This window comes from Bufo gargarizans, chromosome 6 (genome assembly GCF_014858855.1).
Source record: "Bufo gargarizans isolate SCDJY-AF-19 chromosome 6, ASM1485885v1, whole genome shotgun sequence".
Taxonomy (NCBI): domain Eukaryota; kingdom Metazoa; phylum Chordata; class Amphibia; order Anura; family Bufonidae; genus Bufo; species Bufo gargarizans.
The window spans coordinates 344122187-344128186 of record NC_058085.1 but is presented as its reverse complement, the minus strand read 5'-3'; the positions used below and the strand labels follow the sequence as shown (position 1 = coordinate 344128186).

The 6000-nt window shown below is 46.7% G+C and overlaps 1 protein-coding gene across 2 annotated transcripts in view; it reads left to right on the top strand.

Annotated features, from left to right (window-relative positions):
* Positions 1-2881: 2881 nt before the first annotated feature.
* The window catches only part of ALDH18A1 (aldehyde dehydrogenase 18 family member A1), a 30626-nt gene continuing 27507 nt past the window's right edge, over positions 2882-6000 (top strand). For both annotated transcript variants that reach the window (XM_044298331.1, XM_044298330.1), the window contains exon 1: positions 2882-3033. The gene's annotated coding sequence lies outside the window, so the exon portion shown is untranslated. The remainder of the gene's footprint in view (positions 3034-6000) is intronic.

Genomic DNA, 6000 nt, shown 5'->3' with positions numbered 1-6000 from the left:
AAACCCGCAGTCCATGGGTTCAGTGGTCAAGGGGCAGTTAGCAGCCCTATGTGCTAACCCCTGGCACTGCCAGCATCAGATAAAAGTGTCCTCACAAGCCCACGGGGTGCACTTAATGGGCCTTTGGGTTGTATTATCCACTGCTTGGGATCGGGACTTTTCCCAGTCTCTATAAGTTGGGCTGGGGGTCGGGGTGTCACCCATTTTTTAAAAGTGTCCTGCACCAAATCCTGGGTGGCCATGTACCGCTCGACCAGGCTGACCAACTGGGTCCCCCTGACCCACCCAACGCTGAATGGCCATTTGCAGAGTACACACAAAGCGATCCACCATCTGGGCTGGCCCAAAGTCGCAGGCTGGAGCTACTTCTTCTTGAGAAAAATAATAAATAAAAAACACCAAAAAAAGCCGCGTGCATTTTGCATTTTATGAAACGTTCGGCCCATAATAGAACAGTCCTATGCTATTTTTTGGGGTGACTAGGTTACGGCGCTCACCGCATAGGAGATATTTTTTTTAAATTTAATAGTTTGGACTTTTCAGACGCAGCGCTATATAATATGTTTATTTATTTATTGTTTATATATTTTATATGTAAAATTGGGAAAGGGGGATTTAACTTAATATTTTAGGGTACTTTCACACTAGCGGTTTTCTTTTCCGGCATAGTTCCGTCACAGGGGCTCAATACCCGAAAAGAACTGATCAGGCATATCCCCATGCATTCTGAATGGAGAGCAATCCGTTCAGGATGTCATCAGGCAAAAGAGAAAACCGCAGCATGCTACGGTTTTATCTCCGGTGAAAAAAAACTGAAGACTTGCCTGAATGCCGGCATTTTTCCCCATAGGAATGTATTAGTGCCGGATCCGTCCTTGTGGTAAAAATGTGTAAAAAAATACAAGACGGACCCGTCTGTCCGCATGACAAGCGGAGAGACGGATTCGTTCTTGCAATGCATTTGTGAGACGGATCCGCATCCGGATGCGTCTCACAAATTCTTTCAGTCATATCCAGATCGGCGGATCCGGAGGGCAGTTCCGACGACGGAACTGCTTGACGGATCACACTGCCGCAAGTGTGAAAGTAGCCTTAGTGTTTGTATTTATTTATTTTTTACTATTAGCCCCCTTAGGGGCTGGAACCCTTGTCCTATTCACCCTTAGGTCCCTTTCACACGAGCGAGATTTCCGCACGGGAGCAATGCGTGACGTGAACGCATTGCACCCGCACTGAATCCGGACCCATTCATTTCTATGGGGCTGTGCACATGAGCGGTGATTTTCACGCATCACTTGTGCGTTGCGTGAAAATCGCAGCATGCTCTATAATGTGCGTTATTCACGCAACGCAGGCCCCATAGAAGTGAATGGGGCTGCGTGAAAATCGCAAGCATCCGCAAGCAAGTGCGGATGCGGTGCGATTTTCACGCATGGTTGCTAGGATGAAAGTCTATTCACTGTATTATTTTCCCTTATAACATGGTTATAAGGGAAAATAATAGCATTCTTTAATACAGAATGCATAGTACAAGGTCAATTGAGGGTTAAAAAATAAATAAAAATGAACTCACCTCCTCCAATTGATCGCGTAGCTGCTGGTCTCCTGTTCTTTCTTCAGGACCTGTCAAAGGCTGGGGTCTCATCTAAGCCCCAGACCAGCCTCGAGTAATTTTCAGCAGGCTGCACCTCTCTGGCGCAAAATACTGTCTGTTATAGTCCCCTTGTGGAACTATTAAGTGGTAAAAAAAAAAATGAAAAAAAAAACCACTTTTATAAAATTAAAAAAATTCATTAAAAATATGCTTATTTTCTATTGAAAATATGCATTTTTTTATTAAAAAATTGCCCAAAAAAAACTACCCCATATGATTGGTATTTCCGTGTCCGTAACGATAAATTATCCCCTACGGTGAACGCCATAAAAAAATTACAGAATTGATAATTTATTCCTAGTTGCCACCAAAAAAACTTAATAACAAGCGATCAAAAAGCGTCATTTACTCCAAAATGATACCAATTTAAAATACAAGTCGTCCGAAAAAATCAAGTCCTCACACAATTCCATAGAAAGAAAAATAAAAAAGTTATGGGTCTTGGAACGTGGAGTTGCAAAAAGGATTTTTTTACTTTAAAAAAAAACAGGGGTTTATTGCAAAAAAGTAGTAAAACGTAAAAAAAAAAAAAGATATATTTGGTATCACTGTAATCGTACTGACCCAGAGAATAAAGATATTATGTTATTTCTACTAAAAAATGAACGCCGTAAAATTTATAACGTAAAAACGCAGTGGCAGAATTGCTGTTTTTCCCATCTCCCTCCCAGAAAGAGTTAATAAAAGTTAATCAGAGAGAGTTATATGTACCCCAAAATGGCGCAATTAAAAATGATAACTTTTCCCGCAAAAAAACAAGCCCTCATACAGCTATATAGACGGAAAAATAAAAAAGTTATAGCTCTTGGAAGGTGACAATGAAAAAAAGGAAGAAAAAGACTTGGTCAGCAAGGCTAAAAACAGGCTGGTCACTAAGGGGTTAAGGCAGGTAGCCCTCAGGAGCTAGTCTACCACAACCCTTTGCCTGCTTCTTCAGCCATTTCAAATAGGTGACAACTTCAATACTGCAGCCATATTGGTTATCACCCAGCTTTCCCAGAAACATCATTATTCACTAAATTTTACTCATATTTATTTTAATAAGGAGAATATTTCCGTGTCAGCACTAACACACAGCACGCTGACACGTCCACATGGTTACAGCTTCCAAGGAAGGAACTCCCCTCCAAGGCGCTGCCGGTTGTCACGCAGGCGCGTCCGCCTCACCGCGCATGCGCGGAGCTGGGGGGCTTTGGCGGCAGCGGCATGGAGGAAATCTTCCGCGCATGCGCGTCAGGTCTTGCCTGCGTGTGCCCGGCGCATGTGCAGTGGACCATGCCAGCCGGGACGCTTTTTTGTGCTGGATAAAATTGTAGTGAATCCGGGTTTTTGGTTTTTGTTGTTGCTGGGACTGTGCGGACTCCGCAGGCGGTGAGGGGGTAAGCAGGGGCGGCGGGTCACCTGCGACTTTTGTGGGTGTGTGAAACCATTTGCATAGTCAGCAATGTGCGCCATATGAAAGGTGCTGCGTGGGACGCTTTGTCTGCTGTGGTTGGCTTTGCAGAAGTTTGGGTTGTGTGTTTGTGGTGTGCAGGTGTTTAGGTCCTCTCTGAATGTAGGAAGTTTGTAACAGTGTTGCAGTTTGTATTTAGATACATGTGTCATGTCCACTGGTGGGCGACGTGGCAGTGGAGGGGGGCACCGTCACTGCCAGGCTTCCCAAGTACAACCTGCTAGATCAGAGAGGCTCACTACGACTCCCAGCATGCACACTTGCTCAGCTCTTTACAGAACTCCCATGGAAGTGAATGAAGCATGCTGGGAGTTGTAGTTTCACCGAATCAGAAGTGCTAATGGTTGCTGACCCCCCCCCCCCCCCTGTGCTAGATGATTTAAAGGGGGTAATGCATTAAATAGGTTTTCATAAATTTGTCCCCTTGTTGCCATTGTGATTCTGTCATCACTTTCTTTATCCGCTGCCGCGTTGTGATTTACACTGCGCCAAATCGGGGCCCAAATGGGCGCATGACCTCATGGACGTGATGGCGTGTCACCCACCTGTCAGCCGGAGGCAACATTGTCAGGGGTCGGCAACCTCTTGTGAAACTGCAACTCCCAGCATGCACACAGTCAGTGGGGCATGCTAGGAGTTGTAGTTTCATGGCACCTGTAATGATGTTGCTGACAGATACGTCACGGGGTATTCTGGTTGTGAGACGTTATCCTCGGCCCATAGAACTATTTGATCGGTTGGGGGTCCCCCTGAAATAAACGCACTGACAGGTCAGGCCTGAGTACTGCTGCTCCAGTCATCTCTACGGGAATTTTGGAGACCGCGCTCGGCTATTTCCGGAGCAAGATGAATGGAGCAGCAGTACTCCTGTCCGATCTGTCACGCCATTCATTTCAAGGGGACCCTATTCTCATCATCAGTTGGGGGAGGCCCACTAGTAAAACTCCCACCGCTCCGTTAATTCCTATCCTGAGGATACCCCTCACGTTTTACTCGCTGGGAGCTGAAACCACTATCTGGCACCCAGCGTGTAGTTGCGTCTCTCCGTGACTGTTGTCAGTCTGTACATCCCCCTTTAAGAGATGCAGCGTAGGACCGTAGGGCTCTGTTCACATAACTTTATCTCACAAGACTTTGTGTCCAGCATAAAACCTAGACCTGCCGCCGCCAGGCTGAGTTCAGATACAGCGTTCCTGCTACTAATTGCTGCGCAGCCGTGCCATTTTTGCCACATGATCCTCCGTCATGTGGTAAGAACCGCGGCCGCCATGTCTGAATACAACCTTAGTAATTATGGCTCGTGATGGTGTACCAGAGATTTTACCCTTGTGTTATAAGCAGTGAGAGCGGGACAGGATCAGGACGGGTTTCAGCTTCCGTTCACTGAGAGGAAGCAGAGATCTTGAAAACGGTGACCAACTCCAATGCAAAGTTTGTTAGAAAGTTGCAGAAAATAGTTTTAAGACATATTTATTTATTTTTTAATTTTTATTTATTTAAAATCTGCTTTTGCTCCACCACAGTGTGTGCCAGACACTGGCTGTCAGAACATACTGGGAGTAGTAGTTGCAGATCAGCTTGAGAGTTGGGTCCAGCTTTGCCTGTTCTTCACTTCTTGTTTGCGCCGGGTGCTGCTGACACAGGGTTTGCATCCTGGCATCACGCAGCGGTGCGTTGTCTGGTGGTGCGCCCTGCACATTCTGTTATTGCCCATTGCTTTTCCTTTTTTTGTGTCATCTCCTGCAATCCTGCACGAGGGTTTCATCATCTCCCGTGTGTTCATCGTCCTGCTGAGCTCATAGGCTGCATGGACTGAAGCAGCAGCCTATCACTGCCAATGCAAACAGTGGGGGTAGGACTCTCGTCGGCTCTAGACGTGGTGGGTAGCGGGACTGTCAGAGGCTGGCGGGGCATCTTTACTGTCTCACAGATCAGGATTCCTGCATTCAGCCTATGGGATCTCACATTGATACAATTCTGATTTCCGTTTCTGGAAAAGCTGGAATAAAGACCAGTATGCCCATCATTCTATCTTCTACTGGAGTTGTTGTCCAGCTTTCCAAGAATACAGATCTGCCTCGTTACTGCCACCCAAGTTGCCCGAAAAATTTTAATATATTGGCAAGTCCCCTCGGATTTAAGATGATGAATGGTCTAATTTCTATATCTCATGTTAATGACCCCATCCCTGGAGGTCTAGTATAGTGAGGAGGTTAAGAGCTGCATCCTTGGTGGTATAGGGCAGTGGAAGGGTTAACCTTTCATATGATGACATGAGTGCGGGACAATAGCCCCGCGGGCGGCCCGATGTGCCCAGCATCATTGTAATCTATGATGCTGTGTGCTCCCGTGCGCACGATCAATGCCGCTCTGGGACATATGGCCCCACTCACAGAGGCCTTAGGGCTCATTCACACGGCCATTGGTCTGGCGGGTTCAAGTGAATGGGTCCGCAATCTGGAAGCACTATGGAGGGTTTCTGTCCGTGCCTCCGCACCGCTCTATTTAAATTTTTGATTTTTTTTGCAGTGCGGCCGGATGACGGACCCATTCAAGTTAAATGGGTCTGTATCCATCGCAGCAGCCGTAGGGATGGTGCCTGTGCATTGGGGGACCGCAGATTGCGGCCCCCCAACACACAGAACGGCCAATACTTTCACCCTATGACAACACTTATTGTCCTGTGTGAATCTTAATCTACGTTCTAATGAGATTGGGAATGTGTAGACATTGATGCGTCTGGAGAATCGGAGCCACACCATGTCCCTATGACGAGGCTAGAGCATTGGTAAGGCTACTTTCACACTTGCGGCAGAGTGATCCGGCGAGCAGTTCCGTCGCCGGAACTGCCTGCCGGAATCGGCAAAACGTATGCCGACTGATCAGTCAGAAA